A 24,950-nucleotide genomic window follows, 5' to 3' on the forward strand; every position below is an offset into this window, starting at 1 on the left:
TGAAAAGGCTCAATTAAGATAACTGATTTTATTTAAAATATGTAAATTACAAATTTACTTCAAGAAACCAATAGCTATAAAAGTACTTTAAATGTAGTCAGTTATCTATTTTTACCACACTTATTTCCTTAGTTAACTCTTCAAAACTTTCAAGAGAAAAGCTAATTCTTATGCTATAAACTCTTAAAAAATAGTAAAATTAAGCAAACTTGCCAACTCAATCTAAAAGCCCTTTTCCACACAGTACTTGTTATATATACACAAAAGTAGAAAAGGTAGGTCAACCTCACTTATATTTATAGATTTCTCATATTAAATGAATATTAGCAAATCTAACCTAGTAGTATATTAAGGAAAAATAAATTATGCCCCAATAATTCAAGGATGCTTAACATTAGTAAATCTATTCTCATAAAGATTTCAACTAGCTGATTAAAATATAAGAACAATATGACCACTTTAATAAAAAGATGCTAGAAACTAATAAAATTTAATATTTTATATTTACAGATCAATAACTCAATAAGCTAGATTGATAAAATATTGATTAAAAAATCTAATCTAACATTTTCAAAAAGTAAAACATTCCTAAAATCATTTTATAAGATAATTAAGAATGCCCACTGTTACACTTGCTAATCAACACTGAACTGGAGAATGAGTAAATGAATTAAGAATAGAAAGAATAAAGTGTATTGTCAGTGAAAAGAAGAGATAAAGCTGTCCTTTACATAGAAATGGAATGAAAAACAATGGCCAGCTATTATTACTAATAGGAAATCTCCAGGAGTTGGTTAATACCAACAAACAGCTAAAATAACCAACTAGAAAATGACATGGTGGGAAAAAAGATCACAGAATACAATTAAAAAAAAAAAAAAACAGAGTAAAAAAATTCAGCAATAAATACACAAAACAGGAAAGAAATAATTTTAAATTTTTTTACAAGCTCAAATAACCCCAAATACAAGGAAAGACGGGTCATTTTCCTGCCTGAAAAGACTTAAAGATGTCAGTTCTATTTAAATTAATCCATAAATCAATCACTTCCAAAAAAATCTCAAGATTTATGACTAAAATTATGAAAAATGTAAAAATTGCAGGAATGAGAAAGATCTTTTTATAAAACAATGAGAGGATTTAGAATTGTCAAATATAAAGACATTGACAAATAGAGCAACAGAACAGATTGGTGAGTACAGAAGCCGATCCGTATTGGGCTCTATTAATCCATCGTGTAGAGGGTATGTGCTTCCCTAGAGTCAATCAAGCCGACTTACTCCCCATGTCTGAACTTCTTGCTAAGTGGAGACCCCGGGGTCCCCAACCATCACTTATCCTCTAGTACTGCTGGGTATCTCATTTTCCCTGAGAGACTTGAGGCTGGGTTCCAGTATTGCATCATTGTACCTGCTGCAATGGGGTCCCAGTCACTTCAGTGCCCAGGCCTGACCCTATCATATCCATAGTTGCTCTGACTTCCTCGGAAGCAGGGAGAGAGTGGTAATAGTGCGAAAAATCAATAAACAGAAACCTCAGTCAAATAGAACCGAGAAACAAGAAGGGGTAGCTCTCATGTCCTACAATGATAGCAGAGCCCAACAGGAAGAAGAAAGATTTCCTTCTTTTTCCTGGCAAGAGCTCAGCCATAAGAAAGGATCACAACTCAGCCAATGAAAAGCCATGAGCTCTTTGATCACTACAACCATCCTAACTCCCTTTGTCCTTCTATAAAAGAATGCCCTTGCATGGGGACTTGCAAGGGGCTCACTATGGTTGCAGACCTTGAATTACAATTTTTTCCTGAGCCTGAATAAACCCATTTTTTGCTGAAGAAATAATTGGTAGTCAATTTGTTGTAGGTCAACAGTGGTTAATAACTGGAAAGTGCTTCAAAGTTAATTGTATTGGGGCAAAATTTGACCAATGAGCAATAGATAGGGGACAAGACAAAGAAAGAAGCCTATCTATAAATTTCTTGTAACCCGTTTCAACAGATTACAGCAAGACAGACTGATTCCACATGGCCTTGCCAGACCTAAAGGACTCAGAAATTAGCTTTTTCTTTTTGAGGCTGGGCTAGTAATTAACCACTTTGTATTTACTTCCTCTCCTTTACTCTCTCACACCTTTTTATTTCCCCACATTCGGAGGGCACTGACTTGCATCCTAAATCATTTTCATATAGTCTTTGCTTCAAGCTGTGTTTTCAAAGGAACTCAAGTGAAGACACAAACATAAGAATATGGAAATTTTGCTTATAACAATCACAGTATTTCACATAGTTTGGATAATATTGACTATTTATAATTGAGTGCTGACAAGTGGCTGTTAATTTTAGAAAAACAAGCTTCCTGCTTTACCCAAAAATAAGTTTGATATGAATTAAATACACAGATACAAAAGATAAAACTATAGGACACAAGGAGAAAATATAGAAAAAATTTCTCATGCTACTCCAGATGGCGTTTTGTTTGTTTTTTTAGCAACACAAAATCCAGACATCATAAAGAACAGGATTTAACCCCCACCCACCCAAATGTAAAGCTTTTGTAAGAAAAAAGACAATGTGGAGAAGGTTAAAAGACAAGGAAATGACTAGGAGAATATATTTATAAAATCAGAAAAAGCACCTGCAAATTAATATGACTAATAAAGATATCCTAATTGATAAGTCAGTCCATAGTTGAGGGTCAGTCAGGAAACCGGAAACACATTAGGTAATTCATGTGCTGTGCTTAGTCGCTCAGTTGTGTCCAACTCTTTGCGACCCCATGGACTGTAGCCTCCCAGGCTCCTCTGCATACGGGGAACTTAATATAGGAACATGATAATCCTAGTGTTAGAGAGTTGAAGGAAAAAAGAGGTAACCTAGATAAAATAACTGTAGGAAAAAGTTTGTCTCCTCTAGTGCTGGGGGAACAAGAACATACAGAGGTTCAGAACCTGAAATTGTTGGGGGCTTATGGGACTTGTTCTAAGGTGGCTGCAAGAAGCTGGCAGCTGGAGCTAATTACCATTGGTAGAGCAAGACCAATTGCCACAGGAAGTCAGTCCCTTCTCTCTCTCTCATTTTTCCACCTTCCTCTAATATAGACACCCTCCTGCTGGCAGAGCCAAGAAAGTGAGGATGACAGAGAATTCTGGTTTTCAGAGTTCCAGCTTTAGCACAATAGAACAGAATGCAAAAGGATGGATTCGGAGTTGAGATAAACACAACAGGTCAATAACCATCAGAGTTATGAATAATTAAACTTCTTAAAGAAGTCAAATGGCCAAAAGGATAATGAAGTTGGTTTTTCCTTACTAGTGGCCAAGCAAATGCAAAAGTAAATGATGATACCATTTTTCTACTGTCAACTTATAAAAACATAGAGTGGTAACACCCAGGGTTGATGAAGCTGGGGGAAATAGGTCACCTCTTAGATTTTAATGTGGGTGCAAAATGCCCTCACCCTTTGGAGGCATTGGCAGCATCTATCAAAGTTAAAAACAGGCCTACTCTTCAGACTGACACTCCAATACATTGGCCACCTACTGTGAAGAGCTGACTCATTGGAAAAGATCCTGGTGCTGGGAAAGACTGAAGGCAGGAAGACAAGGGGACAACAGAGGACAAGATGGTTGGAAGGCATCACCAACTCAATGGACATGAGTTTGAGCAAACTCCGGGAGATGGTGAAGGACAGGGAAGCCTGGTGTGCTGCAGTCCATGGGATCACAAAGAGTCAGACATGACTTAGCTACTGAATAACAGCTCTTCAGACTGGGAAATACTGGTCACGTGCAGAAAATGCAGCAGCCTTTGTAAAAGTAAAAATAGCAACAAAAACCCCTAAATGTTCTCCTGTGAAGGCTACAACCTCCAAAACATAAATAGCAATTACTTTCAGAAGGGAATAGAATTGGGAGGGTAGATTATGGGAAAAGGTAAGCTTTTACTTTTTAATCTATATACATATCTACTTAAAAAGTTTTACAAGAATACAGAACCACACTGTATAATTAGAGATGACTCTTTAGTACTGAAATAATTCTTTTTAAGTGTTTAATTATATTTAATATTTTTATTTAAAATAACATTAGTGATAAATTGCTACATTTGCAATCGAGTATTTTTTTCTAGGACAGATCCTCTTGAATGAGAGAGAGAAGAGACTCTATAGTCTGTGCTATCCCTGGGTGTGCCCACAACGGAGATGTCATGAAGCACCATCCGTCCTCTGTCTGATGGAGGAAAATGACCTGAGGACCATTGTATGCCACTTCCAAGAATCAGAATTTCTACAAGTCTCAGCCTTTGTTTTCTTTTTAATGTCAAGGTTCAGAAAGCCATTTCTCACTGTCCCCAGCTCTGAGAATTATCTTCAGAGTATTGGACGTATTGAAAAACTACAAAAAGTAGAGGAGGACTAAGTGGCATACAGTGGAACTGCAGAGGTGACACAGCACAAATATTACAGAGAAACTCCAAGGCAAGAAACCCTCAAAGGCCAGCTTTCCATTGTTCATGTTACTTTCTTTCAAAAGCTCTCCAGTGATTTTTTTCCCCTCAGATCTGGAGCTGAAGACCTTGTCCCTAACTTTCCTATTTAAATCATTAACGTTTCTCTATTTCAAATACTTAAAGATTAAGTAAAAACCCCTATCACTCCCGCTCCTTTAATTCAAGAACAAGAAAACGATTTTAACTCAAAATGCTCTCCTGAAATCAAACATATGGTCCACAAATTGGGTTTCTCAGAAAGATATAAATGAGTAGAGAGAAGAGGTTGTGGTATCATGCATACCAGGATGAAAATCTTGCTCACTACCACGGCTACCACAACGTGGTTAAGAAGAAAAGAGAAAGAACATGACAGAAAGAGAAGGCCAACACAGCCTTTTGTTTCTGTCCAAAGATACAGCAAGGTGCTGCTGCTGCTGCTAAGTCGCTTCAGTCATGTTCGACTCTGTGCAGTCCCATAGACGGCAGCCCACCAGGCTCCACTGTCCCTGGGATTCTCCAGGCAAGGACACTGGAGTGGGCTGCCATTTCCTTCTCCAATGCATGAAAGTGAAAAGTGAAAGTGAAGTCGCTCAGTCGTGTCCGACTCTTAGCGACCCCATGGACTGCAGCCTACCAGGCTCCTCCGTCCATGGGATTTTCCAGGCAAGAGTAGGTGCGGGGTGCCATTGCCTTCACTGGATACAGCAAGGTAAGAGCCCATAATACAACCCCTCAGATTCTTACCCTTAAGGATCTCCAATCCTCTTGCTCCTGCATCACACAGAAGCAATGTACAATAGAGACTTCGAGGGGTATAGGACCTGGGGTCCTGGACTTATTTTTAGGAAGCGTGACTTTGGATACTTCACTTAACCTTACTGAGAGATTTAGTTTCCTCGTTTATAAAATGAGAACCATACCTGTCATTTCAGATCACAAAGTATTATATCTGTGTATCAAAGCCACAAGGCTTAAAATGTTTCTTCATTAGCCATTGCTGTTACTTCTTTGCCAGGGTCTTAGTTACTGAGTTACCCCATCTTTTGAGCTAAATGTCTGTTCACCAAGATTGATCGTCCACCAGTAGAGCTCAAGTTATGACCTCACAATGGTTCACAGTTTTCCATCCCTTGAAAACCAGGATAGGCTATTCAAACTACTCGTAACTAATAATTCCAATGTAAAAATTCCCAATCCCTTAAAGCTAAGCATCTTGCTGCAAAACATTTCTTGAAAGGAGGTCTTGTTGGTGTTAGAATGTTTCAAATGTAAAGTTCCTAAGTTTGTTCTTCACACACTAATCTCATGAAATGCTTCAGGAGGGGGTGGGGTAGAGCGGAGACAGTTCTAATAAAGTTTGGAAATAATCCACACTAATTCCCTCCCTTTGAGGTTCACAATAAATGCTAGCATAGAAGTAGACACTTGTGTAACTTTCAACTCAAGAGTTCCAAATTCGACTAAGGAGGCCATCTGATGTATTGGATCCCTGAGAAGTGGAACTAAGATAAGGACTTGAATGCAAATAGTTTATTAAGGAAGTGAGAAATGAAATGGGATGGAGAAGGAAACAAATACTGAGTATGTTAATGAGCATGTTACCTCTACTGATGCCTCCAGAGACTTCTGGGTGACAGTATTGAACATACCTCAGAGTTGTGCCACCTAAGAGTAAAAGAAGCTGAGGTTTTCATCTACCAACTCCCTACCATCCTTAGCCAAAGGCTAATCCCAGGGCCATCGACTTCTGCAGCACCTTATGTCTTGCAGGGGATTTGAGTTCAGAGAAAGCCCTTGGGTAAAGGCTAGAAGCTCGCAGGAGGAAGCCAGCAGAGCTCCTGGAACAGTGTCTGCCAAGAAGAGATGAGTGGCCACTGCCAGCACCCCATACATTGTGTGACAAGGTGACATCAGCACTTTGTGGGACTACAATCCTGTGGCCCACACTGTGACCCTAGGAGAACAGTTTTGGAGAATGGTGAATTCTGATGATGGGCTTCCTAGGTGGCTCAGTGGTAAGGAATCCACCCGCCAAGCAGGAGACAAGGGTTTGATCCCTAAGTGGGGGAGATCCCCTAGAGAAGGAAAGGTCAATCCACTGCAGTATTCTTGCCTGGGAAATCCCACAGACAGAAGAGTCTGGCAGGCTACAGTCCATGGGGTGGCAAGAGAGTCAGTTGGACATGACTTAGTGACTCAACAGCAACAAAGTCTGATGACATCCATTTGGGTGGCTCTTTTTTCTATTAGGTTAAAGGTGAAGAGAAGGAAAATGGTGAGATGAAGAAAATAGAGGGCATCAAATATGACAGAGAATTCTGTTGCTCCTCTATCCTCCAATTGAACCTGGTCTCATTTCTATCAAGACTTATTACAATGACTATGACCTTTAACTTTTTTCCCTCTCACCGAAACATGTGCCATGTTCTAGGCTCATAACGTTAACTCCAATAAGCTATATTCTATCTTCCACGTTCTATAATAGAGAAAGTAAAAGAGACAGAAGCATCTTTCTTAAGTAAGACTAAAAAACTGGATCCATTAGGACCTCCTTCCCTAAGCTGCTGCTGCTGCTGCTGCTGCTAAAGTAGCTTCAGTCGGGTCTGACTCTGTGTGACCCTATGGACAGCAGCCCACCAGGCTCCTTTGTCCATGGGATTCTCTAGGCAAGAATACTGGAGTGGGTTGCCATTTCCTTCTCCTCATCCCCTAGGATACTGATTCATATTTATTTAAGCCTGCCGGAACAACTCAAAGGGAAGAAGGTGGGAGAGGTGGGCAGATGCAACCCTAACATAAGAACATTGGTACCAGGCTGAAAGTTCAGCAGTAATTTGCCAAGAATAGAACAATAATGATTTAATTGTTTAACATCATCTGAACTGTGAAGTTACAATTGAATTATGGAAGTAAAACCTGGACATTTTCCTTGGATATCGGTGATAAACCAGCGGCTTTCCAGCTACCCTATTTCTCATTATACACAATCTTTTCACCCAGTTAAATATGGAGGTCCAGCAGATTAAGAGGCATACTAGATTTCAAATAGACAAGCTTAACAAAAAGATCTCACCACTTTGTACCTACGTAATTCAGTTCACTCAGTCATTCATTTAGGAAATATATGACTGCTGGCTACATGTCAACACAAGACAAAATCATTGTCTTCAAGGAGCTTACATTCTCTTGAAAGTAATGGAGACAATTATCCTTCTATGCTAAATGCCATAATAAAAGATTTCTGTATGGGCTGGAAGAGAACGTAAGTCAGGCGTCCACCAGTCCTTAGGGGTGAGTCAGGATTTCTAAGAGGAGATATTAAGGTGATAAGTGTGATAAGAAAACTGCTGAGGTGGTTAGAATGAAGGCATTATCCAGTTGATACACATCAGAGAATCCCTGAAACAGGATAACTCTGGTCAAAGCACGGTTGGAGCTCTCTGCAAGGATGACTCGCAGAATAGGGCTGTCTGTGTAGTGCTTGTCTTCAAGTGGTGCAAAGCCTTCTGTTAGAACAGTGGGCACTAGTTCTAGTTTTCACGCCTCTTGTCCTCCAGTTGCTGAGAACACTACTGCTGATACATGTCAGAACATGACTTTCAAAATGGTTTAAGCAAGTCTTGCAGTTTATTCAAATAGTTAACATTCAGGAACAGGGAAAATAGCCAAAAAGGAAAAAAGGTGGAAAGAGGAAAAGCAGAGAAAAAGGCAAGGGTTAAAGTCAAGAGAAACTAGAGATCCTCTGCGACATCTAATTTTTTCCTTTTCCAAGAAAAGACTCTTATTAATGCTACGGGCCTCTCTTTCTTCACCTTTAAAGAGAAAACAGGAAGGGGTTATCTATACCTAGAAAATGCTTAGTTAGGTTTCCTGAGGGTTCAGCAGGGGGTGGTTTCATAGAATCCTCCAGTCAATGAATACTCAAGCCTTCAATGTTTGCATGAAGGCCACTATGCTAATATTCAAATGCTGAAAGAAAGACTTTCAAAAGAATTGGTGTGATCTTGTGATATTTGCATTTGACCTTGGGCAGCTGATGTTGGCTGCCATCTTGGGAATTTCTTCTTTCCACCCATTAAGTGTTTTATCTGAGAGGAACAAATTGGTAAATATGTTTACACTGAAATATGAATAAATACATAACACGTATTAATATTTTATTAATAAGCCTTAAGATCTGCTAGAATGAGCATGACATGTGGCAGGTTCTGCCAGCTGAGATGAAAGACTCAAACATGGTTTGATATTCTCAGAAGCAAGACACAGACTGTACTCAAGCTGTTGTTTCTAACGCTGTGAATAATCACAAATACAACTACACATACTGATGACAAGATTTCTGAGCAAAGGAGACAGTAAAAAATTTCCACAATTCAATTGCTTTGATAATGGTAATTTTTATGTTGAAAGAGGTTAGAAACCAAGATATTCTCTTGAACAAATCACTTCACCTCAGTGTCTTCACCTGAACTATGTGGATATTTAAAGGAATTGTTTTGTTGTTTAGTCACAAAATCACGACTGACTCTCTGTGACCCCATGGACTGTAGCCCCTCCAGGCTCCTCTGTCCATAGGATTTTCCAGGTAAGAATCCTGGAGTGGGTTGCTATTTCCTTCTCCAAGGGATCTTCCCCACATAGGAATCGAACCCATGTCTCCTGCATTGGCAGGCGGATTCTTTACCACTGAGCCACAAGGGAAGCCCTGAAGGGGATTATGGGCAATGGTAATTCCTTCTTAAACATTTCAACACTGTATGTTGGCTCTTGTGCCAGATAGCCGATGGAGACTGTTTCAGCTCTGGACCTCCCAGCTTGATTTCACAAATTCCTTACTGCATATTGGCATATTCCCCATTTTATGACATTTGAAAGTCTCACCTGAGGGGGAGAAAAACAGAAAGGGGGAGATGTAACCCATTTCTCATGAAAAACCTCTTCCAGGCCCAGAGACTTAAGTATCCTTGGGTATTAGAGAAAGGAAGCCTACAGTTATACTGTTTATAGCAGAATCATGGAGAAGGAAGATGGATTACAACAGAAAGAGATGGCCCAGAAACAAAGCAAACCAGCCTGGTAGGAGCTCAAATAATTGGTTTTGTATTGGAAAACTAAAGGACACAAAAGCTAAGAAAAGAAAGCAATTATAAAAAGTATCTGATAAGCTGAAAAGTCTCACAGTATAACCTATTCTAACTCTTTCTGTACGTGCTCAGTTGTGTCTGATCTTTTGAGACCCCATGGCCTATGGCCTGCCAGGCTCCTCTGTCCATGGAATCCTTCAGGCAAGAATACTGAAATGGGTAGCCATTCCCTTCTCCAGGGGATCATCCTGACCCAGGAATTCAACCAAGGTCTCCTGAATTGGCAAGTAGATTCTTTACCATCTGAGCCACCAGGGAAGTTTCTGGAAAGTAACTTTTTCTAGACCTTTGTAAATAGATCCCACTATGATTCCCAGCCTGGTGATTCCAATACTTACTAACACCATACGTGGTCCTAGAGAACCCATTGCATCTCAAATACACAGGAATACCCACTCACTGTGCCTGTTTCCTGATAAGGCAAGCAATATTTTTCACTCATACAAGTGTGTGTGAGTGTGTGTGTGTAATCTGTTATACCAAGCATTACGAGATATTTCCAGCTCTCAGTTTCTATCATTTCTGTAAGATTCAGAACTTAACAAAGTCACAACAGGGCCCAAAAAAACTGACCCATCTGGGCCACTAAATTGCTTCCCTGCATCGTGTACTCCAAGATTTCTCAACATGACAATTCTAAAACTCACATGTCTATCACACTTACATTCCCCCAAATTAAGTAATCTGTGGCACACTGGTTAAGTTTTGGATACCATTTATAGAATGTACAGAGCAAAAAAAAAAAAAAAAAAGGAAATTAATCAAGGAAATTAAGTCAGATTCCAGCCACCAGCAGAACATGTTTTATGCAGTATTTTAATAATTTTTCTGTTAATTAATGCTTGTTCTTCTACTTTTAATGAAATAAAGAAGTTCTAAAAGTTTTAATTTCTTGCAGAGGAAGTGCGTCATGTTTTGGAGATTTGGCTGCAGTAATGCTCTTACTAAATTTTTCTCATGCATAAGAAGCTTCCAGCATGAAGACGTTTTAACAGCCGAAGTCCTTAGGGATAGAGAAAGTAGAACATAAAAAAAAAAAAGAAAAGAAAAAATAGAACATTCAGTCTGAATATTATAGGCAAAAATTTAGTTAGAAATTGCCTAGGAGAATTAAGACAAATATAAAATGCTTAAGTCCCCCTAAATCAGCCTAAAATGACCCAGGCTTTGCAGGTACTTCAGTGGTAAAGAATCTGTCTGCCAAACATGGGTTCATTCTCTGGGTCAGGAAGATGCCCTGGAGAAGGAATGGCAACCCACTCCAGGATTCTTGCTGGGGAAATCCCATGGACAGAGGAGCCTGGCAGGCTACAGTCCACGGAGTCACAAAGGAGACATGACTTAGCAACTAAACAACAACAAAAATGATCTAGTTAGACACCTATTCCACCCAGGATTGCTCATTAGTGTGTGACTTTATATCTAATAGATGGAATAACTCGTTTATAAATGGCTGCACCATGAGTTAAGAGATGTAGGTTCTTTGCTCTGACAGTAACTAGTATGTGATTCTGAAAAGTACACATCGTCCCTGGACCTCCATCTCCTCATTTAAGAAATAGGAATGGTAAAGCATGTCCTGACTACTAGTTGAGAAATGAAACAACATATAAAAAATGCTCCAGTATTTTAAAATGTCATTTCATTTTAAGGAAATACCATGAACTTCCACGCACCACCTGTCTAATCTAATAAACCAGTGAGTCAGAATCAGGTCTGTGCCTAGAAATGTTGGTGTCTGCAATAGAGCTTGTGGTCAATTCCCCACCATCCAGTTCATACCAAACAACTGACGTGAAACTAAGCCAATCACACTAACCCATCCCCTTGCCAGAGGTTCAGGAATGGGAAGCAGATTGGGCACATCTGGGCCCAAGACATATAGGGAGATGCATTGGATAAGGAAATGACAACCCACTCCAGTGTTCTTGCCTGGAGAATCCCAGGGATGGCGGAGCCTGGTGGGCTGCTGTCTATGGGGTCGCACAGAGTCAGACACGACTTAAGCGACTTAGCAGCAGCAGCAACAGCGTACAGGGAGAGGCAGACTCAGGAATAAGAAAAAGAAACTGGTCCACCTCCCCCTATTAGACATACATAAAGAAGCGCACTGCACCAGCTGATGCTGGTGGCCACTTTGGTTTCATTCCATAAGGTGAAGCAGAGACAATAGGTGGAATATTTGTAAGGAACCTGTGCACATGAGTACCACTAAGTTAATAGCACAACCAATCCTGAGACTTGCTCTATGACCTGATAAGGGGCTCTGTAAATGGAGTGGCCAGAAGAACTGGCTGAGGAGCTACTTCCTGAGTTCAAATCCTGTGTAACTGTGGCAAGTTACATAATGCCACTAGCCCTCAGGATCTACAATACTGGAATAAAAATAAAACTTTCCCAACAAAGAGTCAGACATGACTGAGCAACTGAACTGAACTGAACATAGGGTTGTTATGAGGATTCAGTAACAATTTTAGGGCTGTCAGTATCTGGCATATTTTAGGCATTGCTCCTGCTGGGGCTGCTGCTGCTAAGTTGCGTCAGTCGTGTCTGACTCTTTGTGACCCCACAGATGGCAGCCCACCAGGTTCCCCCATTCCTGGGATTCTCCAGGCAAGAACACTGGAGTGGGTTGCCATTTCCCTCTCCAATGCATGAAAGTGAAAAGTGAAAGGGAAGTCGTTCAGTCGTGTCTGACTCTTAGCAACCCCATGGACTGCAGCCTACCAGGCTCCTCCATCCATGGGATTTTCCAGGCAAGAGTACTGGAGTGGGGTGCCATTGCCTTTTCCGTTTAGGCACTATATAGGCATTAATAAATGATTTAAAAATTATTAAATTTAGAGTCGGACACAACTGAGCGACTGAACTGAACTGAACTGATACTTAATTATTATTTTAAATAGTCTAGGTGAGATTTTTGTTATTTGGTCCCAAAAGCAAACAAAATTAGATTGTTTTTCTTAGTTCTCTCAGCTACTCTTAATTATAATTTCAAAAATCAATGGTGTATCACTGCTATATTTAAAATGGTTAGCCAACAAGTATCTACCGAACAGCACAGGGAACTCTGCTCAATGTTATGTGGCAGCCTGGACACGAGGGGACTTTGCAGGGAGAATGTATACATGTGTATGCATGGCTGAGTCATGGCTGAGAAACTATCAGAACACTGCTAATTGATGATACTTCAATGCAAAATTAAAAGTTAAAAAAAAATTCATGGTCTATCAAAAGTAAATTTTAGTAATGCTAATTACACAGCAGAATGACTCAGCCATACATACACATGTATCCAGTTCAAGGTCAAGAGGGGTGACCTCGTCCAAGGTAAGGAGCAGTGGCTATGCTTTGCTGGAGCAGCTGTGAAGAGATACCCTACATCCAAGGTAAGAGAAACCCAAGTAAGACGGTAGGTGTTGAAAGAGGGCATCAGAGGGCAGATACACTGAAACCATAATCACAGAAAACTAGCCAATCTGATCACACAGACCACAGCCTTGTCTAACTCAATGAAACTAAGCCATGCCATGTGGGGCCACCCAAGACGGGCGGGTCATGGTGGAGAGGTCTGACAGAATGTGGTCCACTGGAGAAAGGAATGGCAAACCACTGCAGTATTCTTGCCTTGAGAACCCCACAAACAGTATGAAAAGGCAAAATGATAGGATACTGAAAGAGGAACTCCCTAGGTCAGTTGGTGCCCAATATGCTACTGGAAATCAGTGGAGAAATAACTCCAGAAAGAATGAAGGGATGGAGCCAAAGCAAAAACAATACCCACTTGTGGATGTGACTGGTGATAGAAGCAAGGTCTGATGCTGTAAAGAGCAATATTGCATAGGAACCTGGAATGTTAGGTCCATGAATCCAGGCAAATTGGAAGTGGTCAAATAGGAGATGGCAAGAGTGAACGTCGACATTCTAGGAATCAGTGAACTAAAATGGACTGGAATGGGTGAATTTAACTCAGATGACCATTATATCTACTACTGTGGGTAGGAATCCCTTATAAGAAATGGAGTAGCCATCATGGTCAACAAAAGAGTCCAAAATGCAGTACTTGGATGCAATCTCAAAAACAACAGAATGATCTCTCTTCGTTTCCAAGGCAAACCATTCAATATCACGGTAATCCAAGCCTATGCCCCAACCAGTAAATGCTGAAGAAGCTGAAGTTGAACGGTTCTATGAAGACCTACAAGACCTTTTAGAACTAACACCCCCAAAAGATGTCCTTTTCATTATAGGGGACTGGAATGCAAAAGTAGGAAGTCAAGAAACACCTGGGGTAACAGGCAAATTTGGCCTTGGAATACAGAATGAAGCAGGGCAAAGGCTAATAGAGTTTTGCCAAGAGAACACACTGGTCATAGCAAACACCCTCTTCCAAAAACACAAGAGAAGACTCTACACATGGACATCACCAGATGGTCAACACCAAAATCAGATTGATTATATTCTTTGCAGCCAAAGATGGAAAAGCTCTATACAGTCAGCAAAAACAAGACCAGGAGCTGACTGTGGCTCAGATCATGAACTCCTTATTGCCAAATTCAGACTTAAATTGAAGAAAGTGGAGAAAACGACTAGACCATTCAGGTATGACCTAAATCAAATCCCTTATGATTATACAGTGGAAGTGAGAAATAGATTTAAGGGACTAGATCTGATAGATAGAGTGCCTGATGAACTATGGACGGAGGTTCGTGACATTGTACAGGAGACAGGGATCAAGACCATCCCCATGGAAAATAAATGTAAAAAAGCAAAATGCCTGTCTGGGGAGGCCTTACAAATAGCAGTGAAAAGAAGAGAAACAAAAAGCAAAGGAGAAAAGATAAAAGCATCTGAATGCAGAGTTCCAAAGAATAGCAAGGAGAGATAAGAAAGCCTTCCTCAGCAATCAATTCAAAGCATTAGAGGAAAACAACAGAATGGGAAAGACTAGAGATCTCTTCAAGAAAATTAGAGATACCAAGGGAACATTTCATGCAAAAATGGGCTGGATAAAGGACAGAAATGGTACGGAACTAACAGAAGGAGAAGATATTAAGAAGAGGTGGCAAGAATACACAGAAGAACTGTACAAAAGAGATCTTCATGACCAAGATAATCACGATGGTGTGATCACTCACCTAGAGCCAGACAACCTGGAATGTGAAGTCAAATGGGCCTTAGAAAGCATCACTACGAACAAAGCTAGTGGAGGTGATGGAATTCCAGTTGAGCTATTGCAAATCGTGGAAGATGATGCTGTGAAAGTGCTGCATTCAATACACCAGCAAATTTGGAAAACTCAGCAGTGGCCACAGGACTGGAAAAGGTCAATTTTCATTCCAGTCCCAAAGAAAGGCAATGCCAAAGAATGCTCAAACTACTGCACAATTGCACTCATCTCACACGCTAGTAAAGTAATGCTTAAAATTCTCCAAGCCAGGCTTCAGCAATACAAGAACCATGAACTTCCAGATGTTCAAGCTGGTTTTAGAAAAGGCAGAGGAACCAGAGATCAAATTGTCAACATCTGCTGGATCATGGAAAAAGCAAGAGAGTTCCAGAAAAACATCTATTTCTGCTTTCTTGACTATGACAAAGCCTTTGACTGTGTGAATCACAATAAACTGTGGAAAATTCTTCAAGAGATGGGAATACCAGACCACACGACCTGCCTCTTGAGAAACCTATATGCAGGTCAGGAAGCAACAGTTAGAACTGGACATGGAACAACATACTGGTTCCAAATAGGAAAAGGAGTACGTCAAGGCTGTATATTGTCACCCTGCTTATTTAACTTATATGCAGAGTACATCATGAGAAATGCTGGGCTGGAAGAAGCACAAGCTGGAATCAAGATTGCTGGGAGAAATCTCAATAACCTCAGATATGCAGATGACACCACCCTTATGGCAGAAAGTGAAAAGGAACTAAAAAGCCTCTTGATGAAAGTGAAAGTAGAGAGTGAAAAAGTTGGCTTAAAGCTCAACATTCAGAAAACGAAGATCATGGCATCTGGTCTCATCACTTCATAGGAAATAGATGGAGAAACAGTGGAAACAGTGTCAGACTTTATTTTTTTGGGCTCCAAAATCACTGCAGATGGTGATTGCAGCCATGAAATTAAAAGACGCTTGCTCCTTGGAAGGAAAGTTATGACCAACCTAGATAGCATATTCAAAAGCAGAGACATTACTTTGCCAACAAAGGTCCGTCTAGTCAAGGCTATGGTTTTTCCAGTGGTCATGTATGGATGTGAGAGTTGGACTGTGAAGAAAGCTGAGTGCAGAAGAATTGGTGCTTTTGAACTGTGGTATTGGAGAAGACTCTTGACAGTCCCTTGGTCTGCAAGGAGATCCAACCAGTCCATTCTAAAGGAGATCAGTCCTGGGATTTCTTTGGAAGGAATGATGCTAAAGCTGAAACTCCAGTACTTTGGCCACCTCATGCCAAGAGCTGACTCATTGGAAAAGACTCTGATGCTGGGAGGGATTGGGGGCAGGAGGAGAAGGGGACAACAGAGGATGAGATGGCTGGATGGCATCACTGACTAGATGGACAGAGTTTGAGTGAACTCCAGGAGTTGGTGATGGACAGGGAGGCCTGGCGTGCTGCAATTCATGGGATCGCCAAGAGTCGGACACGACCAAGTGACTGAACTGAACTGAATGCTAATTAAGATATTAAAGTCCTGAAACTATTTTCTTTAACATATGTGTGTGTGTGTGTGTATATATATATATAATTTGTAGTCACTCAGTTGTGTCCCGGAGAAGGCAATGGCACCCCACTCCAGTACTCTTACCTGGAAAATCCCATGGATGGAGGAGCCTGGTGCGCTGCAGTCCATGGGGTCACTAAGAGTCAGACACAACTCAGTGCCTTCACTTTCACTTTTCCCTTTCATGCATTGGAGAAGGAAATGTCAACCCACTCCAGTGTTCTTGCCTGGAGAATTCCAGGGACGAGGGAGCCTGGTGGGCTGCCGCCTATGGGGTCACACAGAGTTGGACACGACTGAAGCGACTTAGCTTAGCAGTTGTATCCAACTCTTCTATGACCCCATGGACTGTAACCCTCCAGAGGTGCCTCTGTCCCTTGGACTTTTCCAAGCAAGAATACTGGAGTGGATTGCCATTTCCTTCTCCAATGTATATTATTATATGTATGTATACATACATATATACACGTTAAGGCAAATAATAAAGTAAATAACGATAGAGAAGCAAATTTAACACTATCTTGATATCAACACTATGCTTTCATACTTTGCCACAATTGGACATGTGCTCTGCAATAAACATTTTTCTTTTCTGGATCTTGGTTTCTTGAGAAATGACTGGAGTTAAACCTAATAACACACAGGGAGCTGAGAGTCACCTGGTTTTGCCTATACAAGTGTGTTGTTCATGGATGCCAAAGGCTGCACACTAGTTCTGAACCTCCACAAGGAACTCACCAGACAGGAAACTTAACATAAGGCCAGGTCTGCCAATCCTCGTCCATCATCTGGCTTGTAGAAAAGACCAGCTTCTTGGAACATTGTCCTTTGCGCTAGAGATTAACTAAGACGCCCAGCATGCCTAATACCTTGTCTCCCTGGACACCCAGCTGGACTACATATTTCCATTTCCCTTGGTTTAGGTGGGATATATAGTTGAGTTTTAGCCAATGGGATGTGGGCAGGGATGAAGTAAGCCACTACCAGTCCTGACTAATAAAAGCCTACCACGTTTGATATCCCATCCTCTTTCTCCATCCACTTCCAGATGAAGATTCTGAGGGCCTAGAGAGGGTGAAGTCACTGCATGAAAAGAACATGAGTCCTTGACCAGAGAAAGGTGAACTGTCCAGAAACAACTGCATTAAACAGTCATCAAAGCAGAAATGAACTTCTATTTGTGCTAACTTCCTGAGAAGTTGAGGCTTATCTATTAAAACAGTTAATGTTCCCTTAACAAACTTCAGTTCAGTCACTCAGTTGTGTCCAGCTCTTTGCAACCAGATGGACTGCAGCATGCCAGGCTTCCCTGTCCATCACCAACTCCTGGAGCTTGTAACAAGCTTAAACATAAAAGGAAATGTATTGACTCACATAAATGAAAGGTTCCTGAAGCATTTCTGCTTCAGGAATGGCTGCATCTAGGGACTTGAATAATGTTATCGAGGCTGGTCTCTGTCTTCTTTGTTTTCTTTGATGTTGTCTTTATTCAAAGATAGACATTTCCTTCATGGTTTCTTTGTGCCCTGTTTTCTTTGATGTTGTCTTTATTCAAAGATAGACATTTCCTTCATGGTTCAGAATCAGTTCAGTCACTCAGTCAGGTCCAACTCTTCATGACCCCATGGACTGCAGCATGCCAGACCTCCCTGTTGTGGATGTCATCACCAGCTCCCAGAGTTTGCTCAAACTCATCTCTATCAAGTTGGTGATGACATCCAACCACCCCATCCTCTGTTGTCCCCTTCTCCTGCCTCAGTCTTTCCCAGCATCAGGGTCTTTTCCAATGAGTTAGTTCTTCCCATCAGGTGGCCAAAATACTGGTGTTTCAGCTTTAGCATCAGTCCTTCAAATGCTTATTCAGGACTGATTTCCTTTAGGATGGACTGGTTGGATCTCCTTTCAGTCCAAGGGACTCTCAAGAGTCTTCTCCAACACCACAGTTCAAAAGCATCAGTCTTTAGTGCTCGGCCTTCTTTATAGTCCAACTTTGACATCCATACATGACTAGTTGAAAAACCGTAGCTTTGACTAGATGGACCTCTGTTGGCAAAGTAATGTCTCTGCTTTTTAATATGTTGTCTAGGTTGGTCATAGCTCTTCTTCCAAGGAGCAAGCATCTTTTAATTTCATGCCTGGAGTCACCATCTGCAGTGATTTTGGAGCCCCCAAAATAAAGTCTCTCACTGTTTCCATGTTTCCCCAACCTGAAAGAAAAGTCATATCCCTTAGAAAGACCAACAAATTCAGAAAGAAACTTAACACATTATTCACTGGAGACATGTAAATACTTATTTTGTTACCCCCAGAGATGCATCAATAAATTTTTAGAGTGATACAATTAACATTACTTTGCAAAGTTGTTAAAGCTTAAAATTGATCAAGGGTTCATTATACAACTTACTATTGTCATTATTCCTTCACATTTTGCCCTGTTAGGTTTTTGTTCCAACCCTCTGTATATTATAAATGTAGAATTTTTTAAAAATGACACATCATGAAATTTTGAGTGAAGAATGTTTTAGTTTATTAAATGCAAGTACTTTTTCTTAACTGTCCGAGTGACATATATACTAGTGTCTCAGAGGATGACAGTGCTTCAGAATACAGCTCTGATTCAGAAAATGTGAATAGTAGACCTTCAAAAAAGACAAAAAACTTTAGGGATTGATTCTGAACTAGAAAGTGAAAATGAAACTCTTGGTGTGGAGAATGCGCCTTTACCGCTACAGAAGAGTGGATTAAAGACAACATTTCATGAAAATTAGAAGACTTTACAGGAGTGTCAGGAGTAGCTATTGAATGTAATAACCCTGAAAGTGTCAGTGAAATAACAGAAGTAATTTGCCGCCAGCCAAAATAAAAATTGTCGGCTACAGGAGTTAGTTTCTGGAAAAATCCTCCAGTCAATGATGAGCTAACATTGCTCTCCTTAATCTTGCTTTTACTAAGGACTCCAGGTAATCAAGCGAATTATTGGATTTGCTCAATTGCTTTCACATGGTGCACAGAATATAGGTGAAGAGCTCTGTGTGCCTCTGGCAGGGCCAAACCCCAGCATTTGTGGGCACTCTAGCTTTTAATTGACTGTCTACGAGGCTCACAGGACATCTTCCTTTTTGTTTTGAAGAGGAAATGTCTTTCAGAGAGTATATCAGTGCATTCAGGCAGCAATCATAAAGAGAAAGGTTACTATTGTATTCTTAATATAACTGTTCCTTGCAGCAGGTGATGTCATCTGTCAGAATGACTTTCAGGAACTTCTGAAACATGTTTGTGAGCTCCTAACATGGACTCAGCAGTCACTGTCACTCAATCACAGGCCCTTCAACAAAGGGGTTTGGGCTGTTATTTAACTCTTATGGGTCTCTATTCCATAATTAAATGCTCTTAATCCATTACAGAAAGAGAAAAACTGGAAATGAAATGGTACAAAGCAAAGATGCCCCACCGTGATACTGAAAATCATTCTAGAACATTCTCTCTCTAGTGGTCTCTTTAAATAAGACAGCAAAGACAACAGATGTTCTGCTTTCTGCCCCTTCTTATACCCACACTCACTTTGTTTTTTCTTTCCCATCTGAAGACAGTTTTTAAAAATGTATGAATTGTGACATTAGCTGCATTTTTATATTACTTTTCAGACCCATTTTCATTAAGGATTGCTCCCAAATTCTTCACTATATGATATTCTTAGCATAACCCCCAAGGGCTCAGAAAACGGTGTGATTCAGGTAACTGAAACCGAGGTGGGGCTCTGTAAGGATAGCCAAACCATAAAGGTCTCTCTGGAGACATGGTATGAGTTCCCCAGCTGAGCTGAAAATAACAGATGGCCAAAAGCAGCAAAAAGTCAAGAGTTCAGATCCAACCTCCACCTCCTCCCACCCTCACTCTATTTTCTTTAGTAAGAAAAGAGAATCTATGGTGGTCCAAGTACCTCGGTAGCTTCTTTTGTACTTATTAATCGATTCCTTTAAAAGGTATTACCTGACCTTCTACCACATGTCAAGTACTGGCATGATCCAACTCCCAAGCTCACCAAAAGAAACTACACTGAAAACACCATTATTTTCAGTCTTTTTTGTCACCAACAGATAATATTTCTGGTACATAAAGTTTAAAAGGCTTCAACTTAAAAAAAAAAACAAAACAAACTTTAGAAGATGGCCTGGGAATCTAATAATTATTTATCAAATTATTTCATGGGAAAAATACACTGAGCACTCCAAACAACTGCCTTTTATTTGTTCATAATTTCTCCTCCACTTCTTCTCAAAAGGATTTCAGGTGGAAGCTGAGGAAACATAGAATTCAAAAGCCATTTTAAGAAAGAGAACAGCACACTCTACCAGAGATAAACTATTAAAATTGAGCTCTACATCAGCTAAGTGATTCACTGAACAAGAGTATTTGAAAGTTTTTCCTAGATGCCAGGCTTTCAGCATGGAATAAGATGGCAGTCTTTACCCACGTAAAACTAATATCCTAGTGTGTCAGAGCACAAAGTGTAGTGGGAGGATTCAGTGAACAAGCATCACAAATAGGACTGAAATAAAAACTCCAGACAGTGACAGGTGCTGTGAAGACAACATGAAATATGATGAATGCTGTGTGTTGAAGAGCATCCCCCCAAAATGCATTTCTACTGGGATCTCAAGATATGACATTATTTGGAAGCAGACTCTTTACAGATATAGTTAAGATGAGATAACCTTAAAAACACATTCCAATATACATTAGGTGCAGACAAACTCATAGGAGGTACCTAGAAAAGTCAAATTCATAGAGTCAGAAAGTACATTGGTAGATGACAAGGGCCAGAAGGTGGATAGGGACAATGGGGAGTTAGTGATTAATGGAGACAGAGTTCCAACTTAGGAAGGTGAAAAATTGGGGAGATGGATGATGGTGAGAATTGCGTAGCACTGTGTATGTACTTAGAGCCACTGTAGTTAAACATGGTTAAAATAGTATGCTTTATATTATGTGGTCATGTATGGATGTGAGAGTTGGTCTGTGAAGAAAGCTGAGCACCGAAGAATTAATGCTTTTGAACTGTGGTGTTGGAGAAGACTCTTGAGAGTCCCTTGGACTTCAAGGGGACCCAACCAGTCCATTCTAAAGGAGATCGGTCCTGGGTGTTCTTTGGAAGGAATGAGGCTGAAGCTGAAACTCCAGTACTGTGGCCACCTCATGCAAAGATTTGACTCATTGGAAAAGACTGTGATGCTGGGAGGGTTTGGGGGCAGGAGGAGAAGGGGACAACAGAGGATGAGATGGCTGGATGGCATCACCGACTCGATGGACGTGAATTTGAGTGAACTCCGGGAGTTGGTGATGGACAGGGAGGCCTGGCATGCTGTGATTCATGGGGTCGCAAAGAGTCAGACACAACTGAGCAACTGAACTGAACTGAACTTATATTATGTGACTTTAACTACAATAACAAAAATTAAAGAAAAATGAGATCATCTGGATAAGGGTGGGCACTAAAACCAATGACTTGTATCTTTATAAGAAGGCTATGTGAATACACAGAGAGAAAAATGCCACATGAAGGGGAGTCAGAAATTGGAGCCATGAGGCTCTAAGCCAAGGAAGGCCAAGGATCTCCAGCAACAATCAGAAGCCGGGAACAGGTATGAAAGGATTTTCCACTAGAGCCTTCAGAGTGAGCACAGCCCTGCTGACACTGTGATTTAAGATTTCTATCTTACAGAATTATGAGATTATTTCTCTTGTTTCAAGCCACTCAGTTTGTGGCTCTTTATTTCAACAGTCCTAAGGACATAAATACAGTAGGAGTGATCAGAAGCAAAGTAAGCTAATTAATTAGACTGGATGAATTAAATGACCTTTCTTAAGAAGTGACACGTGAGCTGAAATATGCATGACGCTAACTTTCATGCTTAGCTCCCTAGTAGACAAGGCAAAAAAGGAGGCTGTGTTTCTTTGCAAGCACACATATTCATCATGAGGAGAAAAACATTTTAGTAATGACCTTACAAGAGATTTTAGGGGACTGCTGCTGCTGCTAATTCGCCTCAGTCGTGTCCGACTCTGTGCGACCCCATGGACGGCAGCCCACCAGGCTCCCCCACCCCTGGGATTTTCCAGGCAAGAAGACTGGAGTGGGTTGCCATTTCCTTCTCCAATGCATTAAAGTGAAAATTGAAAGTGAAGTTGCTCAGTCATGCCCGACTCTTAGCGACCCCATGGACTGCAGCCTACCAGGTTCCTCCATCCATGGGATTTTCCAGGCAAGAGTACTGGAGTAGAACCCATTTTTACATTAAGGCCTCTGTCTTAAAGGCCAATCTTGCTCTCTTTCTTCCCAGAAGCTGATTTTTAAAAACCTATGCCACCCCATTGGTCGTAGGGTCTCCCTCTTTTCCTGGAACTAGAGAAGGTGTTTAAAGGCAGCAGGACTTAAGGCAAAGTGGAGTTGGCCCCAGCATTCTGCCTTGGTCTCAATTGCTACAAAATAAAATAAACTGCACTTTGGCCACAGTTTATTTTTGCATAGCCCTCACTGGCAATGTGTGTAATCTGCTATTCCTAAAAGTTAAATAATTTAGTACAGAAAATATTACATGATATAAATTGTAGAGAACAGTGCAGAAATGACATTGCACAGTATGGAGAAAACTTAGAATTTGGCCTTAAGGCCATTAATAGAAAGAGAAATTATAAGACACAGCAGAGGGACTTCCTTGGTGGTCCAGTGGTGAAGACTTTGCCTTCCAATTCAGGGGTGAGGGTTCAATCCCTGCTTGGGGAGTTAAGATCCCACATGTCACATGGCCAAAAAACCAAAACATAATACATAAGCAATACTGTAACAAATTCAATAAAGACTTTTAAAATGGCTCCCTTAAAAAAAAAAAGACATGGCAAAGAAGAAAAAGATGGGCTCTTGAGATCAGATCCTACAAGATGGAGAGTCAGGGAGGTGTCAAGAAATTCAGAAAAGCAGAGTGATTATTCTTGAAGTCATAGCATTGATTAAAAATCACTAATGAAAAAATATCAGCTATAGATCTTTTCATGAACTTTTCAGAGTGTATAGCATTCAGTCTGAATTAAGGCAACATAGCTAGTTCCATATTCACATTCTGCCAACATTAAGGACTGAGAACTGTAGAAGCTTTGAATAATAACCTTACCTCCTCCTCACCCAAACCTGTTCAATAGATTAGATGTGACTTTCAAACAGAAGCCCAGTGAGTCCTAGTGGGTCACATCATCTGTTTCAGCCTTGCTCCAAAGAGCAGCTTATATGTTTCACGTAGAAACATGCTACCTGTAAGTACATTTTTTCAAGAGATCTAGTGTTTTATGATTTTTTTCTGTTTCTTTCTTTTTTTTTTTTTAACAGGAAACCACTTATTTATATCCAGAAGAGTAGCAATAAAGCCATAAAGACTTGAACATTATTGTCAGGGACAAAGCCTCCAGAAAATGTCATCATTTTATTCTGTAGAAAGGCTGCCTTAAAATGAACTTTTAAGATCTGTTATAGTTGAGCAGAACATTGCCCAGCAAAGTCAAGAAGACTCCTTTAGCTAGCTGCTCAGAGGACTCTGAAGAAGCTATCTGCCTTATGAATCCACTGTGGCTCACCTCTGGTACTTCCTCTGAAATCTCAGAATCTCGAGCACTGAGATTTTTGTCAGCATTGCAAGAGTGAGCTCAGTGATCTGGAGTTGACTCATATTAACCCAAGCAGAGAGGCTGATGTCAAAGCCAGAAGGCCAAACAATTTGTTAATGTGATAAGAAAGAGAAATGTCACGAGAACCACAACTCTCAAGCAGATATGACAAAGGCATTCTCTGCTTATAGACAAATCCATGTGAAATGTCAAAGGATACCCCAATGAGAAACTGAGGAACAAGTCTCTATACTAAACAATGCAGGAAAGAAATTATCAAGCACATTCACTTTTTGTTGCCAGTGTCCACTACCGTTGAATGCTAGCCTGCCTGCGAGGAAGGCTGTTTAGCACCATAGCGACCCAAGAAAGTTTCAGCCACCCAATCCCACTTCCCCAGTATAGGTACAGCAGGTGAGAAAACTGGAAACTGTAGCTTCTGGCCTTCTTGGGCTCCCAGGGCCCCAGCCCCATCAGCAAGTGTTCTTTAGATACAGGGCTTTGACTCTCACAAGCCTCTACTGAATGCCTGAAACCTCCCATCTCAATCAAGCAAAAACAACTACTCTTAGTAGCGGTGGGGGGTGGGGCGGGGCGGGTGGGGGGTGGGGCGGGGCGGGTGGGCGGCGCGTATTACCGTATATGCCCTTAGGGGATGAGGATGGAGGCCACATCTGGGTTGTAAAAGAGGTCAATCACATTAATATATTTAAATACTCCAACCTTGGACTTTCCTTGCGGTCCAGTGGGTAATACTCCACCCTTCCAATGCAGGGGACATGGGTTTGACCCCTGTTCAGGGAACTAAGATCCCACAAGCAGCATGGCACAGCCAAAAAATTAATAAAAAAATACTTCAATCTTTCTTAGTACTTCAAACTTTAAATTCTTCTCTCTAGCTTGCCCTTCAAGCGCCTACCTGCCCTTAGCAGTTACTACATCT

General features: G+C 40.8%; 1 protein-coding gene across 26 annotated transcripts in view; it reads right to left on the minus strand.

Annotated features, from left to right (window-relative positions):
• The window catches only part of LOC147344333 (uncharacterized), a 492,915-nt gene that overhangs the window by 380,451 nt on the left and 87,514 nt on the right, over positions 1-24,950 (minus strand). The window lies entirely within an intron of this gene.

Source organism: Bos grunniens, chromosome 26 (genome assembly GCF_055505025.1).
Source record: "Bos grunniens cultivar Pamir isolate PY7600 chromosome 26, Bosgru_T2T1.0, whole genome shotgun sequence".
Lineage (NCBI taxonomy): Eukaryota > Metazoa > Chordata > Mammalia > Artiodactyla > Bovidae > Bos > Bos grunniens.